The following is a 24893-nucleotide window of genomic DNA, read 5'->3' as shown; positions in this document are numbered from 1 at the left end:
TTCGAGCTGAAATGTGGCTCTTACTTGCCGCTCGAACTTATTTCACGATCGATCTGTTCCGACTTCAAAACCCTGGTCAACGGCAAGCACAACTATGGCGTCTTGCTGATCTCAACGAGTACGATGTACTATATTCGTGTTTTCTCCTCTTTTTTCAAAGTGTTTGGTTTGGTTTATTGGGGTTTAACGTCCCAAAGCGACTCAGGCTATGAGGGACGCCGTAGTGAAGGGCTCCGGATGTTTCGACCACCTGGGGTTCTTTAAGGTGCGCTGACATCGCACAGTACACGGGCCTCTAGAATTTCGCCTCCATCGAGATTCGACCGCCGCGGCCGGGATCGAACCCGCGTCTTTCGGGTCAGCAGCCGAGTGCCGTCACCACTGAGCCACAGCGGTGCCTATTTTTCCAACATGTTGTGTGACGCAGCGCAGCTTTGTTGTTGCCCTCTTTCTCGGGCCATCGTAGCCCACGTCTCGTTCTCCTCCTGCGTTTCCATGTTTTCTTTTCGCGGTCTTCTCTGACGGCGGCATTTGAAGTTAAAGCTCATCCCACAAATCACAGACCGGAATGAAAAGGCGGAAGAAGTGTTTGTGAAGGGCAATGGACGTATCGCGGCGTGCAGCGTACCAAGGAGGCGCCGAAGAGTGGACCGCCGCTCCTCTGGGACCGGTCGTGTCGACCTCCCGGTCCACTCGGGGGTGCACTGACTCATGGCATGTCCAGGCTCGTGCGGCGTCGGAAACGCCGTCCTGGTCGCCGCTGCGGCTGCTGTGCATTTGACAATGGCGGGGAGAACGTCAGCGCGCTCCTGTGTTTGCGCAGCCAGCTGTGTGCGCAGCCAGGCACCCCCCTCCCTTCGGCGCTGTTTCACGCCGGTGACGGCTGGCTGGGCGCCAGGGGGCGCGGCTCGGTTTGGCACGCGAGGATTTGTAAACGCTTGCCGCAGATTTCCGCGTGGCGTCTGTATGTGGTCTGTATCGTCTCTCTGCCCCTCCCAGCTGTGCGTTTCTCTGTTTGCCCCCCCCCCCCCCCCCCGCCCCTTTGCATACGTCGTCGCGACGAGTCTCCTGTCGACGGATTGGCCACACACGAGGGTTGTTCTCCCCGGCCTTTTTTTTTTTTTTTTTTAGAGCGGTCTGTCCGCTCCGGTAGCCGTAATTCGCTCGCTTAATTAATGCGCGGCTCGGTGCTTGCCGCGAACCGTCGTATATCCTTCCAGCAGCAGCTGCTGCTGTAAAAAAAATACATGTACGCGGCCGCGTTATTTGACTCTGCGCTGTTTTGCAGGTTTTCGATATTCCCTCCCTCTCCTCTCTTTCCCCTTTCTCGCTTTTAGTCACTAGTCGGAGAACTCACATTCAGAACACGCACATCATGCATGATCTGAGTCGCGAATGAGTCCGGCCTCAAACTCGGATCATTGTCTGCGTTTTCGTGACTTGGACGTGCGGTTAGTTTTTTTTTTTTTTTTCCTTGTTTGTTGACAGCTGAGCTGAGAAACGACTTACTGCCGCGACCAAGCAAACTTAAGGGCGAGACATGTTGGCAGCGTCGGAGGGGACCGAAAAGGATTCCGCGGAAGCCAGGATGACGGCATTTTGTCCTTTCCTCATTGCTAGTTTACGCGGGTGTGGCAATGATCTGCGTGGGGATGTGTGGGAAGCTTCGTCAGGGTTTCACCATGTCGCTGTGCATGGGGCGGTGGTCCTTCGTCGCTCATCTTGGTCGGCTCGGGAGCATTTCACTTGGGGCATTTCAGTGAGCCCATGTGTGTCTTAGTCGAAACGGGTGTGTCTTAGCCGAAATGAGCTGAGATGATTCAGTGAGCCCAAATGATTCGTGAGTGAAACTGAGTGGAAGAGCCCAAATGAGTCGTGAGTGGAACTGAGTTGCTGAGCCCAAATGAGTCGTGAGTCGAAATGAGTGGGTGAGCCCAAATGAGCTCCATATATAGCTGTGTTTACAAGCGTTAGCTCGACAAAACGCGGCCGCGGCTGTTTGAGACCAAGGAGGCGCCTGCCTCTGTCTCCAAAACACACGTAGATTGATTGATTGATTGATTGATTGATTGATTGATTGATTGATCTACTTTTATTTCTATCATAAAAAACGTTTATCCCCGCCCCCGGCACGCAGGCCTGGGAGGCGGGAAGTTGCGCGCAGGAAGAGAGAGAGAGAGAAAGGGACAGCCCTCTTTCTCTCGGAAGTTTCTGCGCCGTGTGCATCGCAGCCAACGGTGTAGAGCAGTGTATGCGTGCCGCTTTTTAATCGCCCGGTATCTCTTTGGGTGGGAAGTTCACTGCCAGCGATCGGCCAGGCGCGGAGGGGGCGGTGCCTTCTTGGCGCTGCCTGGGCCCCGCACCGGTGTGTGTGTGCGCCTCCCAGCCGGAGCGTGTCGCGCATGCACGATGGGTGGTCCCGTGCGTGCCGGCGTCGGCCGAGGGAAGAGGGCCTGGAGGGCGAGAGAGCCCGCGCGGGACTGCGGGAGAGCGTGTGTTGTGTGTTCGTGACTCTGCGCTATCCGTGCCGAGCGTTGGAGCTGCGTCGCCCCAACTCGCTGACACCGTGCAGCCTTTTTTTTTTTTTTTTGCGTACAAAGCCAGGCCTGGCCTCAACTGATCGACGGGCGGAATTCAGCTATAGCTGTTCGCGCTAAGGACAATCAGCGATTGGCCGTGGTATATATAGGCTGTTGCGATGATCGGCCGTTGTGGATCGGCCACTCGCAAATCTCTCGCACGCGCTCGGTTTTACTATACTTTAGCCGATGCCTACTCTGGCCTGCTCTTTCTCTTCGTCAACGTCGTACTGTTTTTTAGGGAGACTGAGTGTCGTTGTGCGCGCAAATCTGGCCAACTGTCCCCCTCTCTGCTTGTATACTGCTCCGCTTTTTGTTGCTTCTCCACTGCATGAGCCGCCGTCTTGCTCCGTACTCGCGTAACGGGCGTAGATTACGCGTGGCCGTCGGCGTTGGTCCGCCGGGCACAAAGGCTGTCGTCTCGCGACCCTGTTCCTGCGTGCGGAATCGCTTCGTTCTTGGTTGCATTGTGTTCGCTCCCGCCTTTATAGTTGTCAGTCTGCGCCGTGAGTTTTAATTGTCAGTGTATCCTGCTCCTCGTCTTTGTAGAGTGTAAAGCACGCGTTGGAAGAACGAATGAGTGAGTAAACACCTTTATTATGGCAAATGGCCCCCTGGGTGGAGCCTTTAATCAAACTTGGTCCCGTACACACTGTGCATACACGCTGAGTGGTGTCTTTAGCGGCCCCCTCCAGATGCCCCAGACAAAGTATTTCTTGCTCATACAAGCGCGCTAGAGCGTTTTTTTGTACGTTTTTTTTAGGGCGTTTTCTTGCTGGCGTTGGAAATTTGCTAGAACCTGGAAGTGGTAACTCTTATTGACCCGTGGCACAGTCGTGACCACCTAATTGCGAAACTCGAGGCAGCTCTGACGACAGTCTTGAGGCTAGGCGTTCTCGGATTGAAGTTTCTCCTCAGTCGAAGTTTTGCCCAGGAGTATTATACCTGCGAACTGACGGATTACTACCACGGACGAATAAATGCCGCTTATTAGGAAGATTTAGCGTAGCGGAGATGTACTAGCATAGCCGTGTACCGTATTCCCAGGCGCCGGCTGCTCACCTGCAGTGGTCTCATCTGGCCCCCAACCTTGTCGTTGCGCTTGCGCTACCGGCGTCCGGTGATACGGTCGATGTATACGTTAGTACGTCGCCGTTAAGAGAAATCTCTCTGTCATTCTTCGTCTCGTCATAGCTCGCTCTTCAACTCGGAGCGCATATAATTTGCGCTACCGCGTGCGCATCAAGTGTGCAGCGGTGCGTCAGTTAAGCGTGACACTTTTCCCTAATGCCGTGTCCGTAACCGTAGCGCCCGCAAGGACCCTTTTGTTCGCTTCCTCCCTCCAATTCCCCATTGTCTCACCTAGTGTTCCCCTAAATCGGCGCGGGGGAAAGCGACGCACGTGTATGTAGTGTACGTCTCCTGTCCTCTCCACCTCACCGCCCCCTCCTGTTCTCTATTTTTTTGCGGCCACTGTCGTTCTGTGCTCGCATGAGCGGGTTTCGCCGCGCTCTTTCCGTGCTCCTCCTGGTGCTGCGACCGGCCGCAGGTTGACCGTTAATTGCACGTTAATGGGGAGCGGCTACGTCGACGTTCTAATTAATGCGACGTCGGCCCGAACACGTTTTGCGTGCGGGGGCCTTTTCGATCTGAGCGGCACCTCCCCTCTTGTTTCCCGCTCTATGGTCTGCTGCTGGCTCGCGATGCTGTGTCGGTGTGGTTGGTTGTGGTGGCGGTGGTATCCGGTGTGCCCGCGTAGGCAGCGCGTTCGTCCCCTGACCGTGCAGTACTCCATCATGTTCCCGCATTCAGCTCCCCCCTCCCCTTTCACTCTCGCGTAGTACCTGCGCGCTTGAGTGCGTTTCTCGAGAGCTCTGAAAGCGGTAGAGGAGACGGATCGCGTATGCGTAGCATCTGGGCGCGGAATACTACTTAGTGGTCTTAACAGAATCCGCTCGGGGGGTCGTCGTTTCGTATAACTTCTTTCATTGCGGTGTAGTGCGCACACAGGGTGTACGAAGGTGGCCGATGCACTGGCGTGGGTTTTGCTTTTAAGGCGAAAGCCTTTAATGTGTCATACTGTCGTCCGTTAACAAAGCGCGTCACACGTTTAACACGAGAACTACAAAAAAAGAAAACCAATGGTTGCTTCAGATAGAGGAGGAAATAATGAACCAAGGAGCCAAGTTTGATGACTGTAGTTTAATTAGTTCATTAATTATAGGCAAAAATGTCGAAATTGCGTCGAAATAGCGCGGACGTCGATGTAGCCTTGGGAACGGTGTGACGTCACATCCACCGGAAGTCGTCACGGCATAGTGAAAATTGTCACAGAATGGTCGGAAAAGCGCCGGATTTGTGCCAAATTATATGGAAAAATGTGTAATTAAGCGTAATTAACACTTAACATTTGATTAACACTTAAGACTTTGGTCACCGATTTTTGGAGCCAGATTGTGCACTTTTTTTTTTTGTTTCTACCGTGCTATTTCACCGGCCGAAACGTGGTTGAACTCTCGGCTACGTAGACCCTCCTCCTCCACATCCCATCGCACAACCACGCTTTCTTGTTGTCTATCGGAAGCAAGCGCTGCAGCAGGGCACGGGCGACCGAGCAAGATACCCCGCTCTGCTTCCTCCCTGTCCGTGGCCGCAGTCGCGGTGGCGTGCCGGCGACGGTGGCACGGGGCCGTGCGTTCCATTCGGTGATTGAGTTGCACGCCGCGCATACAACAGCGAGCGACGCCAGCGGAGAAGCCTGCACTATGCGCGAGGCCCGCCGGCAGAGATACATGGCCGCAACGAGCGGCGTGTATATATAACGGACGGCCTGCGGACCCTGGTTGTGTAGTTGTAGCGGATCCCTCTTCTTCGTCGTAGTTGCGTGCTGGCCGCGCGCACGTGACCTGGCGGCGGGGGCCGTTTCTCATTTCGGCTATACCCAAGCCACCCCCCCCCCCCCCCCTTTGTGTCTGTCTGTGCGTGCTGCGGAGATAACGCTCTGCCGCCGCCGCCACTCTCATCGCTGGCCCCGTTCCCTGTGTTTTGTTTGTCGGCTTCTCCGGGATGCATTTTCCGGCAATGTGTCGCCGTTAATTAGGGAAAGGAGTGCCGTCGCTGCGGCGCGTCAGCCGCGCGCGTGCGAGTCCGCAGAGCGCGCACTGCGCGCTGTTCGTTGCGAGAGCGCAGGGTGTGTGCGCGTGCGTGGGGGTGGGTGTATAGTGGCCAAGTCCCGCACTTTTTTTCGAACAGTTCGTTGAATATACCGCTATGCATGCTCTTTTGACGGTTTAGGGAACCGAGCGGAGTGCTGCACTTGACGTCCTAAGCTGCGTGCGCATGAGTTGTTTGAGGACGGTGTAGCGGATGGCTCCGGTTTAATTTCGGTCTCCTGGGAGATTTCTTCAACATCCACTGGCATATTGCACAGGGCACGGGTGTTTTTGCATTTCGTTCCCATCGAAATGAGCTCACTGCGGCCGGGATTCGATCGCGCGACCTTGGGCTGAGCGGCTGAACACTGCAGCCGTTGAACACTGCAGCCGTTGAACACTGCAGCCGTTGAACACTGCAGCCGTTGAACACTGCAGCCGTTGAACACTGCAGCCGTTGAACACTGCAGCCGTTGAACACTGCAGCCGTTGGACACTGTAGCCGTTGAACACTGCAGCCGTTGAACACTGCAGCCGTTGAACAGCTCAGCCGCTAAGCCCCCTGCGGCGTGTTTTTCTGGGCACCGAGCAGAGGGCTTCTTTTCCGACAAGAAATCGTCAGTTTTTGCTTCTGTGCCTTCCTTATTTGGTGATGGCCTTGAAATTCGTTACAATGAAAGCAAAGTTCGTTATGTCCTATTTTTCGGCAGCTCATCTATCGCTCGTCGGTGTATCGTTCTTACCAGCAGCGGTGTACAGTCACGGACGAGCTAACCTCTGAAACGCATGTTAATGAATGTAGTGTGCTCAACGTAATAAAGCTGGAAACCTAAGCTCATTGAGCACCCTTCGTTCTATAGCCCTAGGCCCAACGGCAGCGTGTGGACGACCCGACGTCGCTCTTCAGCAAGTTCGTGTGCGCTGACTTAGCGCTGCTACATTTTGTTTTTAGTTGTGGCTCGTACGCAGTTGATCACAGCTGGTCTTCTCGCTTTCTTATTTTGCGTGCTTAAAGGGAAACTGCATAGGTTTTATAAATCAACGAGCCTAAGAGGGTCGAATGTGTGAAACTTGCAGGTAAAGCGTGCGAAGTCTTTTTGGGCTAGCACTCGAAATAGTGAAGTAATCGCCGATTAAAATCCGGACACCCTTCAAGCTTATCCGCAGCGCACAACGCCAAGTTGGGGGGCGCATGATAACGTCATCGAAGATATCGGTACATTTCCAATGCACAAACTCCTGCTTTAAAAGAAAAAAAACCAACGCCACCGAAGGCAGACCCAGCCGAGAGTTGTTTGGCAGCGTCTAATGAGTCAGGGCAGGGTCTGGCTGACGAAAGCGGTAATGTAAATCATACCTTCCGTGACGTCACGCTGAATTTCTCTGCACTCCTCTGGTGCAGTGAGGAGAAGCGCAAAATTCAATCGTTGATTACGTCACTATTTTAAACGCTAGTGCAAAAACACTTGGCATGCTTCATCTACAGGCTATATAGATTTGAATCCTTGAATATAGCGTAATTCTAAAAAAAGTGCTGCAGTTTCCCTTTAAGCGTAAAGCCACGTTGTGACCCGAAAGAAACGGGGCGGTGGCGACCTTGGAGACGTGTGGGTGCAGTATGCGGTCATCGCTTCTTATCGCGGCTCCCATTTCTCTCGAGGAGCGTTGATTGCACGATTTCACCCCGCACCTTGTCCCAGTTCTGGCTTGCGGCCAGCATCTGTTCCAAGCTCGTGTCGCGTTCCACCGCTGAGATGAATAGTAAACAGGCTCAGAGGCCGGCCGTAACCGCGTCGTTGTTTAAAAATGCAGGTGCGTCGACCGTCAGTTGGAGATTGTTGAGCGAAAGCTTGGGATCGGTGACGTGAACAAGCTATGTCGGCATCATCTCGAAATTGTAACAAAAGGTTGGGTACCAGCAGATACAAAAGACGCGTACACGAGAAACGAGATAGGCACGGACAGACGTTGGATCCGTCCGTGCCTAACGTCTCTCTCTTTGTGTCCGCATCACCAACTAGCCTCAGATCTCGCTATCTCTGTTGGACATCATTTCGGTGCGCAGGCGGCTGAAAACAATCTAGAGGAGCCGTAAAAAAAATGCTGCGATTTTCAGGTTGAAGCGAGAATGTGCTCGACTGGCAGGCGGCCGAAAACAATGTAGAGGAGCCCTGATCCCGCTGATCCCGTGTTCCAGAAGCCATCGTCGATATACCTCTGTACCTGCGGCCACTCGCTGTGCACTGTAGAATAACACTGTGCAGCCACGCAGCATAAATACCTTCCTTCCTCATCGCGATTTGGCCTGCGTCGCGTGCGAGTGTTTTCCTCGGACGTATATATGGGTGCACTGCTTCGGCCGTGTTCGTTTCCTCTTCCCCGTGTGTCGCCGTCTTGTTCTGGAGAGATTAGGTCGTCGTCCTATCGCTTCCGACCGGGCCGACACAAGCTCTCGGGAGAACGCCGGGCCGGTTCGCCGCGCGCGGTTTCACAGGCGACGCGGCCGCCGCCATGGGAAACGGGGCAAAACCGCAGCCACACGGCGATGTTGAAGCGAGTCGTCGCGCGCCCTGCCTGGCGCCGCGAGAGTGGCCTTGTTCCCGTCCCTTTCGTCTCCTCCGTGCTTCGCATGAGCGCGCCGGGAGTTCTTTGCGAGAGTGCGCGATTCGAGGACGATGATCCGCAGGTGTCTCGGCGGTGTTTCTGCTCGCTCGGAAGTGGCTTTAAGGAGCGCGTGTTTCAGGCTCGGCGGTTAGGCTTGCCCCAGCTGAACGAAGGCTTAAAAATAGTTATTTTTGAGGAAATGAAATGGCCCCGTAACTGTCTCACTTCTCGGTGGGCACCCGAAGCGCGCCGTGAGGGAAGGGAGCAAGGAGGGAGTGAAAGAAGAAAGAGAAATAGATGCCGTAGTGGAGGGCTCGGGGAATAATTTCGACCGCCTTGAGACCTTGGTCGTGCACCGGAGGTCGAAATTATTCCGGAGCCCTCCACTACCTTGCCTCTTTCTCTCTCTCTCTCTCTCCTTTCACACCCACCTTCATCCCTTCCTTTACGGTGCGGTTGAGGTGTCCGTCGGGAAGAGAGACAGTTACTGCGCCATTTTATTTCGTCAGAAATCGTCATTTTTGAACCCAGCTTCCATATTGCGAGATATGGGACTCGGAGAGGTTGACACGAGCGCAGATCGCGTAGTTAACTTTACCAGTGTGCAAATACGCTTGCTTGTGCTTTTTTTTTTTTTTGCAATGCAAACGCTTATTGTACTCATGTACTTCAAGTGGGGAAAAAAAAGGATAGCGAGATTTGTTTTGCTACATTCTTCTGTCACACTCTCACATACAGCTAAACACGCTCGCGCACGTACTTAAGTGCGCTTTTACTGCCGAGGGGCGTCTTGGGAGAGAGCTTTAGCGCGAACAGTGCTAAGTGTGGTGCCGTATGGCATAAGGAGGCAGCGTTGAGTCCATGAATGTTTATTGAGCAGGAAGGTCATGTAAACGGACAGGTGAAAAATGTAGGTAAGAAGGCGGAGCGAAAAGAATTCAACCAGCTACCTGAAAGCTCAGCTCAGCGATGCTGATACTCCGTTGATTGGTACATACGAAGCGTAAACAATGAAACTCCACCGGGAGTGACGTGCGAAGTTCTGTTAAAAGCAACAAGCTCGAATGCCTGTCGGTGTGTGAGGTATACTAGCTGTATATGGGACGCACAGGACCGCTTTGCCAGCAGTGTCCAGTGTTCTTTTTTACACCCCGACATGGGTTTCCTCGGTCGTTCATGTATTTGCGCTAGTAAAAACCTGGTCACTAACCGTCCTCAGTGTGTTTGTGCTGTGTACTTGGCCAGCGTACGTTGCTACGGTTTCTTTATTGAACGGCAAAAGCCGTCAGGACGAGTGTGTGACACGTTATTGATGGTACAATCGACGGCTTTGCAGGTGAAGAGGCGGCCCACTAACCAAGCCCGTTAAGAATACCTACACTCGCTGCCTCAGGGAGCTGTTCGAGAGGTAAGCAGTGACCCAGCTTTCTTTTTGTGTGTGTTCATGCAGCATTGAAGCGTCCACCGTGGGGGTCGGTAACGGTAGTTTTCGGTGGCAACTATAATGTCATGTTCGCTCGCCGTGAGAATAAAAGGGGGAAGGAGAGAGAGCCGATCAACTCAAGCGTTCAAAAGGAAAATAAGCGTGTTAGCACTGCTGCCAGTCCGTACTCAATAGAGCCCAGATAAGACACCTCCGCGGCGCTCGGCGACTTGAGACAACAAGCCTCTCTCGGCTGTTCGATGTGATCGGGTCGCCCCTGGCGCCTTGACGCGGCATCGCTCCCGGTGCGTCCCGGATATCTTTGTTTTTTCGCGTGCGGACGCTGTCTGGCGTGTGACGCGCGCTGCTCTCAGGCCGCGCACTAATTGGATCCCCACTATAGCGCGGCGGCGCGACGTCGTGTCGGAAACGGAAGGGGGCGTTGTGCGCGCCGCGCGTCTTCCGTTTTAGCCTCCGTTTTTCTGGCGCAGCGGAAGAGCCGGCTTCCGTGACGGCGTCTCTCCGCGCGGCGTCGCCGTGACGCCCTGTCCGTAATTCTGACGCGCTTATCTGTCTCGCTGTTTTCAAAGATACAGTAGCCTGTTTTTCACATCCCCGAGTTACTGCGCGGGTGTGCCGGGGTCGTAGCTAGGGCTTGGAAACTAATTTATACCGCGCAGGTTAGTTTAGTGTGCAGCGATGAGCACGGACCCGCGTGCAAGCGTATCTATATTATGACGTCATCAACGGGCCACCGCCATTGGCCCCCAGTGAAGGGTCATAAAGCGTCTGAGCCGCTGTGCCTCTGGCGTTTCGCTCTTTCTAACATCAGTTGGGTTTCGGAGCCGCACGTGCGACAATTAACTTCGTTTGATCAGAGGCGGAGTCGTTTATTGTTACTTCATTTAGCGTGCGCTCACGCGCGTGCCGTGACTTCCGGATCCGCCGCAGTCTCGCTTGACAGTTGTAAATATTCGCGCGTGAAAGTTGCTCCCGTATGTCACGTTTCAGAAAGTACGGTGGTTTTGATACACCGAATTCCTTCTTTTTTTCTTTTTTCTGAGCTTCTCGGCTTCTTTAGCGAAGCTGACTGGTCGCAGGGAGCTTTCATTTGTATTGTCTAGCACTTTTCCTGGACGCTGCTTTTCTGTGGTAAAACTTTCGCCGCAGGATATAGCGCGCTGTCGGCAGTATAGGAACATGAACTGGTGGGTGAGTTAGTCGGACATAATCCTTGCCCTGTTTAACTGAGAATTTAGTACTGGGGAAGTGGAAGCCTTGGAAAGCTTAATTCAGCGCGGCCGGGCACCTTCCGGCACCAACGTATGGTCCCTCGGTAAACGGGCTCAAAGTCCCCCATAGGTTGCATGCAGCCGGCCGGTGGTCTCACTGTGTGTCGCCGACGGATCGGTGTTTCGAGCTCTGCAGGGGCGGCGGGGCCATGTGGTGCGTTGAAACCGCTAGATGCGAATATGTGTACGATCGAATATGTTTGCCGGGCGTGCGGCAAAGCTCTCTCTTGCGTAATTACGTGCAACCAGCGTCGGCAGCTGCGGGTGTCGCCGTGGCTAAAATATTAGTCCGTTCGGATGGAACGCTGTCGGGCTGAATCATCATCATCATCGGGCTGAATTATCATCATCATCAGCCTGACCACACCCACTGCAGGGCAAAGGCCTCTCCCATGTCTCTCCAATTAACCCTGTCCTTTGTCAGTTGCCGCCACCGTATCCCCGCAAACTTCTTAATCTCGTCCGCCCACCTAACTTTCTGCCGTCCCCTGCTACGTTTGCTTTGTCTTGGAATCCACTCCGTTACCCTTAAGGACCAGCGGTTACCTTGCCTTCGCATTACATGCCCTGCCCAAGCCCATTTCTTCCTCTTGATTTCAACTAAGATGTCATTAACCCGCGTTTGTTCCCTCACCCACTCCGCCCTCTTCCGATCTCTTAACGTTACACCTTAATACGTCGGGCTGAATACTGGCTCGTTATGTGTAAACCGGCGAGACAGTGGCCGGACGTCATTTACTTACTCCCCCATCTCAGTCGGCGGAGGGCGACTGAGAGAGAGGGTGTGGAGTAGCAGCGGCTGCGTCCCGTACGGCGGCTCGCCACAGATGTGGTCGGTGCCACTACGCACGCCTTGTCACGTGGTCCCTGCACTGCATGCTGGGGCGTGGGAGGCTGACCCCGAGGGGTTTTCGGTCGAGGGAACGCGCCGGAGACGGCTGCCAGGGAGACCCTTGGAGAGCCGTTGCTTGTTGTTCCTGTGCTTGCGAGCGAAATGCCACGGGGAGTGATAACCCTCAATCTCAAAGCTTCCGCTGTCCTTCATGGCACTGAAGATACAGTGGTAGCCGGGGGTGGGTTTAAAGGGACCGACAACTAAATTTTAAGGACCCCGTTTTTTCTTTTTTTTTCCGCTCAAATGAAAACTTCCACCTTCCAATGTCCTCGATTCCGCAATATGTTTTGTTTCGTAAACGCTGCTGGGGACTCTTACTAAGCATTTTTTCTTCAGTGCATGCGCCCATTTTTATTTATCTCGGCGCTGCCAACCATGCATCAGCGAGCGCGGTAGCGATTACACTTCACAAAAGTGATGACCTAACAACTGGTGCAGTTGTGATTGGTGACTATCTCTTTGGCGATTAAGTAAAGACAGTGTCGGGAGGGGGGAAGGGGGGGGGGAGGGGGAGTTTCCTTTACTGCGACTTATGCATCCGGAGAAAGTATTATACCCCTGTCACACGGACACTTTCGATGCTCATTGAACTCGATCTGCATCGAGATTTTCGAGCACGCTCGAAACATCCGGTGCTACACGGGCATTTTCAATGCTCCTTGAGAAGTTTCCCTCGTGTGTGTTAGGTGGCGCCAAATGTTTCTCCAACAGCCATAACAAGGTGATGTCCGGCAACACTGTGCAGTCGGGGGCAGCGGCAGCCAAATCCGTAGCCAGGCGTGCGACGCACCTCTGTGCCTCTGCTGTTGTGCGATGGAACCCGACGGTCCGCAACGCCTCCGCGATTTCTGCGTAGACTACGGCGTTTCTCTTCTGGCGCCGCAAATTATCTAGGCGGTCTAGCCAGCAGTCGATGAGAGCGGCTGTCTCGCGCTCGCTCCACAGTGTGCGCGTCGACGAGCAGGAGGACGCCATCTTTGTTGTTTACACTGACGGCGAAGCTTGGAGCGTGGTGCCGAGATTATATATAAATACGTTTGCATATAAGCAGGCATAGTGCCTGAAAATGTTCTGTCTTGCATTTTAATCAATTACAACAACAACAGTTGTAGTTTTGTTTTGTTAACTAGTGTTTATTTTTATAGCTTCGTGAGAGCGAGAGTGCTTTCGATTGTGCTTGGAACCTCAAGCACTCTTGAGGGGCCGGCATCGAGTCAAGCAGGATCAAGCTCGATTGCGCTTGAAAGTGGCCGTGTGACAACTGTCGATCTGCATTGAGTTCGATGAGCATTGACTCAGTGAGGATCGAAAGTGCCCGTGTGACAGGGGTATTAGGAGCTATGGCAGTAAAAGGAAGCCTAGAGAGCCCGTGATGTATGGGAGGAAGGGAGAGATGAGCGGAACGAGCGGTCACCGCCCTTCAGCAGCTCTTTGTGGCGAGCTCTGTTACTGCGGTGGCGCGATGAAGTTTCGAAATAACCAACCGAACCGGGTCGTATTTGCTCGGCTCGCTACCTCTCTCTCTCTTCCGCTTAGTAGTATAGTGGTAGTATAGTACGCTGGTCCCCTTTCGCGCTCCTTATTCCTCCGCGCATCGCCGCCGCTGTGTCAACAGTGAGGCTTGTGCGTTGTTGGGAGCGCCTCTCCTGCTCACCCCGTTGCTCTCTGGCGCTCCCCCGATGTTGCCAGCAGTGCGCGCCCGTGTTTGCCCCTGTAATTCGCGGCCTCGGCAAACATGGCCCGGCCGCCCGCAGGCAGCAAGAACCGGCCAGCTTCGGCGTTGCGCGGTGCCGGCGGGGGTCGACGCTGGGAATCTTCCCGACCTACGGCGCACACCGCCACCGCGCGCGCGCAAATCTCTTATGTAGTAAACACACGCGTAAGCACACACGCGTTCTCCCCCGCGCGTACGTATACTGGCGCCGGGGTTTCGTCGGAGCAGAAAGCTGGCGCGAAGCGCGGGATTCTCCTTGGCTCTCTTCGCGCGAAGGTTCGGCGTCTCCGGGGGGAATCGGCCTTGCGTTTCTTGCTCGGTCTGTCGTGGTGATGCCGTATACGTGTCAATGTTATGATGTTCATCATGTGGCACGTTTGCCGGAGTGAAAGGGGGACACTGTCAGAGCAGAAAATGTTCGCTTAATATTGTGACACTAAAGTGTCACAAAAGAAAGTGGAAATAGCATAGCAAGAAATCTATATTACTATTGTGGCTTACGCTTCAAGTCCGTAACAGTTTCGAACGTTCGTGTCACATAATGGACCTGAAATGCCGTCGTAGACGTGCAGGTCCCGAAGCTGCGTGCTACTTTATTGATGCGTTACGAGAGCGCGCACTGCCAAAGGCTGCAGATGGACAGTGCCGTCATGAGTCTTTCAGATCAAAAGCTCCGAAAAGGCCCTTCGTCGCTCCTTATCGCTCGGTGAAGGCGAAAGCTGCGACACCTTTTCAAGTTTCGATTTAATGTTGAGCCACCGAAAAATCGTACCACATCTATCCGGGACGGTGGCTTTCTCGTGTCCAGTTTCGTAGTGCTGCAGTAATTCGTTGCGGCAGGGTTTTATTTGTCCAGACGGTTACATATCTTACTCGAGTACATTTCTTACGGCCCCGCCGCGATGGCTCAGTGGTTACGGCTCTCGGCTGCTGCCCCGAAAGACGCGGGTTCGATCTCGGCCGCGGCGGCTGAATTTCTTGAAGGCGAAATTCTAGAGGCCCGTGTGCTGTGCGATGTCAGTGCACGTTAAAAAACCCCAGGTGGTCGAAATTTCCGGAGCCCTTCACTACGGCATCTCTCATAGCCTCAGTCGCTTTGGGACGTTAAACCCCAACAAAGCAAAGCAAACACATTTTTTTACGTAGGAATTCAATAACTTGTTTCCATTCTCTAGATGTCTTTTAACCCCCGCTTTTAGGCGAAGCCTGCTTTGATTAAAATGAAGCTTCCTGTATGAGGAAGCTTCTAAATGAATTGTGACCGCATTAAGCAGTTAAGGCTGGTAAGCTTCCCCGGGTTTCCGCTAACGGACAGCCACGCCTCGATTGTTCTCTAAATTATGTACCGCGCAGCGCTGTAAAGAAACGAAACAAAAATGTAAAAAGAAGCGTATTTTTCTCTGGTCGGACGAAGCGGCGGCCCATCGTGTCGTGGCCCGATGTTCCTGGCAGAGTGCCCGAGGCCGGCGTGTCGGCGTCGTGTTCGCGCTGGCGGAGCGCGCCGCCTGCGGAGGACACGCCAAGAAGCTCGTCGGCGGCGTCGTGACTAATCTCGCGGCGTCGCGCTGCCGCCGACGTCGTCGTCGCATCGCGTCCTGTCACGCGCACGCGCGCGAGCCGCCCCGTCGCGTGTCGCGTCAAAGCGCGCGCTGCGCTCGCGTCACGCTCCGCTCCTGACGAGGAGCGAGAGATCGGGCGCTCTCTCGGCGCGCGCTTTCATTCCGAGGGGCACCTCTTCGCGTTCCGTCGCGACGGCCGTGGCTTCGCATTTCTCCGCGCCGGTTTACTTTCCCCGGTTTCGCAAGAGAGCCGGCGTGCCAGCAGCGTGTAGAAGACTTTTTGGTCTTGTTTTTGTTTTCTTTCATCTCCGCACCGCTGAGTCACTGGCATATTTTCAGCATTTCCTTTATTTTGGAATGCGGTACGTGTCGAAAAGGGAGTAAACACTTGTGCGTTAGTTAGAGGAGATATAAAATAGTTACTCTAAGGGAAACGGCAAGTTCTGTTCCGCAGTTCAGTAGCTAATTATCGCTAGTTCGTATGTAGTGATTCCCCTGTGATTAGAGCAGACGTGGCTCCCACTTGTTTCTGTCTTACGCGACGCTGCCCATTTAAAGTAGCTCCCAGCTGGGCTTGCTAGTTGGAGCGTGGGCGCAGCATTCCATGCAAGTTCATGTTTTTCTCCCTAGTTGGTCGTTCAAAAGGCCGCCTTCAAGGATCTGAAACCGTTGTGGTTCAAAAGCGTGCGCGGCTTTCCAGAGGCCCTGGGTGTTCCGTAGGAACATTGCGATGCGCTTTTCAGGCACTTAATAATAACTTTATTCACATCATGCATACATGATGCCCCGCCTGCGGAAAAAGCTGTCACAATGGCAGCTTGACAAGGCCACAGGCCCCCGCACTGGCAACATCACACAGTGGTCAGCAAAATATATAACTAAATACAGAAATTCGCACTAGTTATTTTGAGCACAGAGAGGGAAAAAAAAACATAAAACGACGGCATTCAACATTTCCGAAAACCGCGTTACAGGTCAAGAACTACAAGTTACATGCATTGAGATTCCACTTCCAACGAACAAGCCGTCTATAAAGGACATGGTGGCTCTTGGTGTCACCGGGCGTCCAAGGTTGAAACGGTGTTCTTGTGTCACATAAACAGTCGAGCAGGGGCGGACTTCGCGGCCGACAACGGCTGTGATGACGAGGACGGTGGAACAACAGCTAGCGCCATCCAGAAGCTCGTTGAGGAACTAGGTCGTGGCGGTATCGTTTCTTTTTCTTTTTTTTTTGCTTCCCCTGCTTTTTGTGTCCGAGAGCGGCGGTGCGAGCCTTACACCAGTAAGTATACGGTAGAAAAGGTTTCAACCTATCGACGAAGAAATGGACGTGAATCCTTTGGTGTGTGTGTGGGGGGGGGGGGACAAAGGAAGGAAGGGGGGGGGGGGGGGGGGCTTGGGAAACTGAATACCCGGATGTTTGTTGTAAAGGTCAGGGTAGCCGCACACCATAACCCTTACTTTTAGCGCCCAGTTAACGCCTCGGCCGCTTACATTAAAATAGTTGTATTTCGAGAATTTTCACGTCGAGGGCGCACTGCACAACAAGGCTGATGCAATGTCACGTCTAGAATGTTGGTGTAGCCGCACTTTTCAAGGAGTGAATAAGTTTTTGTTGCCTTGCTATAATCGCAGCCTATACGAACAGTTCGCATCGCTCTTATTTAATAACGCAAATGCATGTCTTTAATTTCGTACTAGCTTCCTTGAATGAGCTATGTCGATTATTATGCGTTGTGGTTGCCGGTTAAGGACGGAAGAGGCTAGACGACAGATGGGCCAGCTACTAGGGCTGAAAGCTCACTAGAAACTATTGCGGCAATGCCCTGTCATTGTCTCTGTGTCTTTCAGTATTCCCGCACCGTTGGTAGCAGCGGTTGCCGTGCCTATCAGCAAAACCCCTGGCGCAGTCGCTGGTGGTATATAGTACGCCGTCTCTAACGCTGCAACACAACGCTCGGACGGGTTCCGATGTGCATTGGTGTGCGTCCTCTCGTGATTGCCATGCTATACGTGCACTTGAGCGTGCCGGACGGCTATTTGCGTTTCGGCCTCTGCAGTCCCCCTAGTCCTATTTGTGCGGAAGAGGGGGGGGGGGGGGGGGCACTTGATAGCCCACCCCTCTTTCTCCTCTCGTGTGCTCGTGCAGAACCTTCTGGAGTTCCGTCGGCGGCATTGCCCAAGCCTCTCGCGAAGAGCACCGGAATGCGAGCGGCGCAGCGCAGCGCGGAGGCGGTCGTTCGGCGGCGCGCCGACCCTTTGACCCCGTCGTGCGCAGTGCCTGCGAGAAGACTCGCGCAACAGAGCGCCCGGCTGGCCTTGCCGGCGTTCCGTCCTGCGTACCCCCTCCCCCTTTCCCCGTGTCTGTAGTGCTTTCTTTTTCTCGGCGCTGCTGCTGAGCTCGTCGGGCTGCATTGCGGAGCGAGCGCGCCTGGCACGCTGCAGGCACAGAAATAGGAAACAAAGTGGGGGACGTATAGTACGCGTAGTTGCTCGGCCATGTCGGTGTACACTTCGTGCGTTTGTTTGGTTGCGCGTTTCTCAGCGAGATGACTTCGCGCTCGCCGATAGTCATGTCGAAATGTGGCAAAGATGCCACGCGTTCGCAGGCCTGTCTGCAGGTCGAGACGATCCGAACTGAGCTGCTGGAGTGTTCCCTGGAGGTTTAGACGACCTGCTTGTTGATCGGCTTTTGTGGGGACAAACGAAGGTGCACTGTGGTCATGTCTATGGGCCGCATGTGCACGCAGCAGTTTTCGCTACGACGCCGTGTACGGTGGAAAATCCCATTGCCGTGCGAGAAAAAGATGGAAAAAGTGTGTAACATTTGTAGATAGTCTATCGATAGCTGCAGCTCTAATGTGACCGAAAACTTGTCCAAACTGAGCCTGAGGTCCAGGGCTGAGTCCCGGCCGTGGCTCCTGCGTTTAGACGGAGGCGAATCGCTAATGACGTCCGCCCGGTGTGTGATGCCAGCGCACGTTAAAAAACACCTGTTGGTCTAAACTAATCCCGAGCTCTCCACTATGACTCCCCTCATAGCACATGTATCGCTTCGGGACGTTAGACCCCGGAATTTACAACATAAAACTATGTGAGGTTCGAATCAACTGCCGCCTGACCAGTACATTTGACAGTGGAGGGACCGGAGCGCCATTTCGAGGGAACCGACGTTTGACTGCAGCTTACAACCCATATACAACACTGTGGATATCGAATTAGCGGCCGCCTGACCAGCACATTCGTCGTTGGCGTGACCAGAGGGAACCGGAAGTTCGAATCAAGCGAGTTCTAACTAGGTCCCACTGGTATTTGTATGATTCTTGTATCCCAGGGCATTTGTATTCCAGAATGTAGCATCATATAACTGTGGCCCCCGGCTGGTGGTCAGCCATTACTTTTTAACGAGTGTTTTTCCCTCCTCCCGCGGTGGACTGTGTGGCCTCGTGAGGCCTTTGTTGGTTGTTTGGTCGCTCGCGCTGCAGCCTTGCATAGCAGCGTCGGGAATGTTGCGTGCGTCCACGCTCTCCCTGCCCTCACACGTTGCGCCTCCCCCCACGCAACGACGCCACCATGCGGCGCACCTGCGCCGCGTTCGTGCTCCAGCAGGTCGCTCGTGCTGGCCGCGAAATCGCTTCGCCACGGCGGTGCGCGGATACCTTGCGCGCCCTCCCTCCGTTGGGCCGACCCGCACGAGTTATGCGCGCACGGTAAACCGCATTCGACTGCGTGTGTGTGTACCCGATGCGTGGAACGCTGCATCGGCGTGCAGCGTTTATCGTACGATCGTTTTTCCACGGTTGAGGCGGCGCTTCGAACACGCACCGCTGATTGCGCGCCGGTGACGGTGTGGCTCTATAGTGCAGGGTGGTGGGACAGCCGCGCTTGCGTCAGTGTTTGCTGGCGAGGGCAGCGAGGGCTGAATCTCCACGCTAACATGTCGGTTAATTCGAATTTCCGGTTTGTTCGAATTGTCGGCTTTTGCGTCGTGTCTGGGCGGGCTCATCTCAGTTTGAACTCCTAATAATTCGAACAGATTTTAAGTCCACTTCGACTTCAAATTATTGAGAGTCTTCGGTAGGACTGTTCTCTTTTCACTGGATTATATTCCGTTGTTGTCACCGGTGGCGCCGACTGGCGGATCGCGGCGACATTTAGGCCGTGGCGGCGCATCAGCCAATACTGAAGCAGTCTGGTCTTTATCCTTCTCGTTGTCCTCTTTAAACTTCTTGCTTTTTCCCGAGGATTTTTGTAGCGCATAGGTGAACGTTGCTCGTTATAATGTATTCTGTCGGTGTGTGGCCGCCACTGCGCAAGATATGTGAACACGGCCGGGCGCGGTAAACTAGTCAACTAACGAACGGCTCTTCGAGGATCCCATGCTAACTATTACGTTATAGTCTTGACTTCCGTCAAGATGGCTTCAAAGCTCAGCACTAGGATCCCACCGTCTGTATCCGAGGAAAGGACGCCTATAAGTATACAACAACAGTTGGAAATCCCCTGCTACTCCGCCTAAGTGAAGGCGGCCTCCCTGTGTCCTTAGAAAACCAACACGTACCACCCACGGCGACATCTGTTTCGTCATATTGTCTTTTTGCAGAGATGATTGTGAGGCGTCCAAAGCAAACTTCGATCTTTTGGGTCGCATCATTGCTTATTATCCGCCCAAACTTGAGTAAAAGAAAGGAAAATTGCCACGTAGTTTTGTCTTGGTCTAGCCAGCTGCTATGATCTCTCTGCGCATGGCGTATGTGAACAACATATGGCGTGTTCGAATTGGCGTCGAGAGCAGGTTTTCTTGCTCCGAGAAACCGAAGGGCGTGTTTCAGTGGGCTATTTGGATTCAGATCCAGAGTTTTGATTGGACCTCGACGGATATTGCTCTGCTTCGCGGGCCGACACTCCGAATCGCCGACTAGAATACGCCAACAGTAATCATGACTACTGGGGTCTGTTCTGAAAGTAGTAGGACTGGTTTTTTTCCTGGGCTAACGGGCGGACGAGAGGCGGTCTGCGCGTGCAGGATCGTTGAAGGGGGATATTGGGAATGCTGGGGAAAATCGGCACTCGGCTCTCGGCCGTTGAAGAGAGCAGGTCGCTTGTACTGTGAAGACTTGTCGAAACGTCTCGTCACGCAGAATCATGGAGTGTTTACTGGATCAGCGATACGCGATCAAATTTTGTGTAAATCTTGGTAAAACGGGCAAACAGACTCGCGACATGATTAAGGAGGCCTACGGTGACGCTGCCATGGGTAGATCAGGTGTTTTTTGAGTGACACAAGGGGTTCTGATAAGGTAAAGAAAGAGTGGAAGACGACGACCGCTCCGGACGCCCTTCGGCCAGCAAGACCAACGAAAATGTGTAGCGAGTGAAACATTTACTCTACAGGGATCGTAGGTTGAGTATAAGAATGATTGCTGATGACTTGAGCATTCCTCAAACCCAAGTTTTTGAGATCGTGACCAAAAACTTATCCATGAGGAAAGTGTGCGCGAAGTTGGCGCCGGGAGTGTTGTGAGAAGAACAAAAGGCCAACCGGAAAGCGATCTGCCAGGATCTTCTTCATTATGTGAATGAGGACCCCGATTTTTTGCCCAGCACAAGGCGGCAACGCTGCCTCAGCCCCCGTACAGCCCCGACTTGGCCCCGCCAGACTTTTTTCTATTCCTGAGAATAAAATCGACGCTCAACGGAAACATCACGGATCGGTAGAGGTGGTTCAACAGGCCGTGACGAGGGAGCTAAACAGCCTTCCGGTCCAGGCGTTCCTGGAAGCGTACGAAAACTGGAAAACTCATTGGCAGCAGCGTGTAGGTGCGCGAAGGGTGCTACTTTGAAAAAGTCTAATCGTTTGTACTATTCTCATGAATAAATTTTATTTAAAAAATGAGTCCTACTACTTTCAGAACAGACCCTGTATATCAGAGATTCGTTTCGCGGCCAAGCCAAGGAAAAAAATTAAAATTTCCTCGCCTCGCAAATTATGTCACACATAATTTAGACCACTCGGACAGAATTATTACGGCTGCGGATATTTTGCAGTGCGGCTCGTGGGATACGAGTCGCCGTTTCACCGACTTGGCCGTACATATTTAACGGCGTGGCTTCTCGTGGGAGACGGTTATGGAGGAGGGGGGGCTCAGGGACATCGCCGTTCCTTGTGGAACTCCGACCCATAGAATCCAACAGCTGAGGTTCTATCTCTCTACTGCCACTCCAAATATAGCAGCGCAGGCTCCCTTCGATATAATCCGAGATTATTTAAGCTGGTTACTGCCTTACATCTCTTCCGGAAGGCAAATAATTGCCTCTCCTGGGAACGCTCTGTATGTAATTGCGGTCTCACCAACCACCTAAACCACAGCCAGAAGCGCGCAGTTAGCGTGCGACATTTTAGCGGAAACAAGCCGGCGTTGCGGGAAGAGAAACGTGTCGGCTAATTACGCAACGCCCTGCACGTCTACGCCGTGTACACAGCGTCGCGCAGTTGTGGGCGCTGCGGCGAGTAAAAGCGGAAGGCCCCGCCCTCGCTCAGGGCCAGGGACGACCGGCAGTCGCGGCGAGAATTCCTTCTTCCCGTCGTCGTCGCCACCGTCTGGCGTCTTTGAGCGTCGGCGGCCAATCTAGGAAAGGCGACGCCGCCCCAGATGGTTGGCATTCCGCGCGCCGCTATCGGTTACCCGCTGGGTCGCCAGCTGCGGCGGGGGCAGCCTTGCCACAGGCGTCCTTGGACGTCCTTGCGATCGAGAGAGACGCCGGCAGTGCCGGTCGAACGAGTTCGATGCGATCCGCGCCAGCTCGGCGGCGGCGACTGCGAGGCGGAAACGTGCCTGCTTGCTGCTGCTTGCCGGTGCTGCCGCATTTCTCCCGAAGCGTGGGACTGGCCTTCCGCCCGAGCGACGGCAGCCTGGCTGATTTGGATATGCTCGTTCATCAGTCTGTTCTCTCCCCCCTTCTCATGCACTCGTGTGCGGATGCTGTAGTAGTTCGCGCATATACGCACGCGTCGCTACGCGCTCTTGGAGCAGCTGTCGGCGCGCGAGCCTTAATTGTGATTTCGAATGGCGTCCGCGCTGCATCCGAGGCCGCAGATGAGCCTTGTTGTGCAAACTTCCCGTGCGGAAAGTTGGCGCAATGCGGATGGGTGCTGAAGGTAAACTGTCTGTGTGGAGAGAATTCGGGGAAGTGGTAGAGCCACGTGGATCAAGCTCAACCAAGGGCTGCCGATGCGTGCGTGTCTTGAGAAACATGGTGGCGCTTTTTATGAAACGAGATTCGGTTCTTTCACTTCACTTCATTTGACTTTATTACCGTAAAGGCACCCAGGATTGGGGGTATTGCATAAAGGACGGGTTAAATGTAGTAAAACAAATTATGTGCACAAGTAAAACACGTCAGATGCACATATGTTCGCTGAGAACGGATCGCAGTGGTGCAGCGGTTAAGGGATGCGCCACTGCCCTGCGAGGGCAGATGTTGCCACCGGTGGGTCTCGTGCGACCCAAATTGCTCATCCCGGGCAACCTCTCGCGACCAATCATTAATCGAACTGCCACCGGCCACGGTGGTTAGTTTGCTCACAATCCTGTGGGGTGGTTTTGATGACCTGCCCACCTGAAGGTCACATGGCCTAGGTAGCCCACCTAGATTGCTTCTCCGGGGATTTTGCGCTTACGACGACGACGACGCTGGATTTTGTGCACAACGGGGGCATTAACGCTGTCGGTGTTTGTTGCCCTTAGGGGGCGACAAGTGATCATGGCAGTAATGGCTGGTTCGCGAAATAGTATGCTCAGTGACGCTCCCCGCATCACTGCCTCTGCTTCTGAACTTTGCCACTGCCTTGGATGAAACATGAACAGCCGCCAGTGACCCGTGAATGATAGGGCGGATTAGTGGCCCAGGGTAAGTGTACTGGGCTTCACGCTCCGGGTTAGCGCCTTCGGTTCGAATTTCGTAGGTCAAGTTGACCTTCGTCGGAGGGTGGAGGCAGTTGTAGATAGCCGTGGCTTTGAGCTGGTAGCTATATCACTTTGCTCTGTTGCTCTGTTTTCGTAGGCTTGTGCATGGGCCATGCTAGTAAGATGACGGCGCGATGGGAAAGCCTGGAATGCTCCATATGCCTGTTTGTTTCCGACGTTTCAGGGGACGCGCGCTGGCACTATAAAAAAGACCGCGATAAGAACATTTCCGACTGAGTGGTTGGCGCGTCAGGGAACCAATAAATTTCTTTACCTCGCGCTTGAGGCGTGTCTGGGGGATCCTGGTCGCGGTGCCTACGTCGAGTCGAGAGACTTGGCAACGCAAGCACGGTTTTTTTATTCCGGCCATTTTTGCGGCGTCGTGTGTATACGATTTCGAAACACGCACGACCGCTCCGCCTATTCCCTTTGACGCGGTGCCTCGATCGCACTGGCACCCGTTAGGGCGCGTATAATGTGCCCCAATAATAGCGCGCGCGCGCTCCTCGCCGGCGTTCGTGGCCGCCCGCATAACTTCGGAGATCGCCGCCGGAGGCGTTTCCTACCTGTCCGCGACTGCTCTGAGGCCCGCGGATGCGCACCCGCATGTAACTGGGCGCCTCGCTCTGGCCGCTCCTCTTGGCAGCCGGGTGGCACTCCTTGCCACGCGTGGTGCGATACACCGTTGCCCTCCGCTTCATCTGTAGGGCGTCGTGCGTTACGTAAGGCGAGCACTTCCGGGCTTTGTGCCCCGAGGCGACGAAGAAGGCAGGCAGAGCGAAGGGGGGGACTGTTTTATTGACCGGGGTATACCTGGGTGTTTCCAAGTACTTTACAGCCCACATGCAGTGCGCGCATCGAAGTTGGGGGACACTTCGTATCAGCGCTTCACTAGTGCTTATACACTCTAAACAGAAAAGAGTAAAAAGAGAGTATGCTGTCCTCTAGCGCCCTCTCTTTTATAAAAAAGGAGTTCGCTAGAGGACAGCTTACTCCATTTTTACTCCCATATATATACGTATTGGAGTGTATGGCGGTAGACGTTGTATGGCGCCAGTAATGGCAGAGTGGCGTACTCATAGGTGGCGCGACTGTCTTTAGGATTTGGAGACTGACCGTATAGGTCATGCCCATATTTCGATTCGGTTGGGGAGCCTCGGCATTGGGCTTCGCGCACTGCGTCCGAAATTGGGGGCGTTTGAACTTCTACGAACCGAGAAGCCTGGCTTATGCAGCGCCACCATGCAGTGGCGGTCGAGAACGAGAGAGGTGTAAACGAGGTGCGGGCTCGCGAAAGGAGTTATGCGGGAGTTCGAAGCAGAACAAGTTAATGGTGGCATTTCCACCAGGGGAAGAGGCGAATATTATCGTTGTGACCTTTCGACGCACTATTGTGGAACTTTGTGAGGAGAATTCGCTCCGTGCGCGTTTGTGTTTTTCCTCCCTCTTTTTTTTTTTTTTATCGAGCGTGTGCGTGTGTGTGTCAGGCGTAGCGGCGCATGCGGTGTATAGTCAGCGCACCGTTCCTTGACCTCCTAGTTACGTGCCGTGTCTCCCTGCGCTTTTTCTTTGTGACTCGCGGTGGCGCCGTGCTGGCGTGTGTGAGTAACTGGATGGATGTATGGATGGATGGATGGATAGATAGGAGCGCCCCCTTTGGAACGGGGTGGTGGCAATTGCCACCATGCTCAGCTTTTCTTTATTTTTT

The 24893-nt window shown here is 53.9% G+C and overlaps 1 protein-coding gene across 3 annotated transcripts in view; it reads left to right on the top strand.

Moving 5' to 3' along the window:
• PlexA (plexin A) overlaps positions 1–24893 on the top strand; it is a 329472-nt gene that overhangs the window by 32346 nt on the left and 272233 nt on the right. For 2 of the 3 annotated variants that reach the window (XM_089570874.1, XM_089570873.1), the window contains exon 2: positions 9672–9743. The exons of the other annotated variant lie outside the window; for it this stretch is intronic. The gene's annotated coding sequence lies outside the window, so the exon portion shown is untranslated. The remainder of the gene's footprint in view (positions 1–9671; positions 9744–24893) is intronic. 3 annotated transcript variants of the gene reach the window in all.

This window comes from Amblyomma mixtum, chromosome 2 (genome assembly GCF_055824585.1).
Source record: "Amblyomma mixtum isolate Tamu chromosome 2, ASM5582458v1, whole genome shotgun sequence".
Lineage (NCBI taxonomy): Eukaryota > Metazoa > Arthropoda > Arachnida > Ixodida > Ixodidae > Amblyomma > Amblyomma mixtum.
The sequence above is the reverse complement of the archived record's forward strand: the minus strand, read 5'-3'. Positions and strand labels throughout refer to the sequence as shown.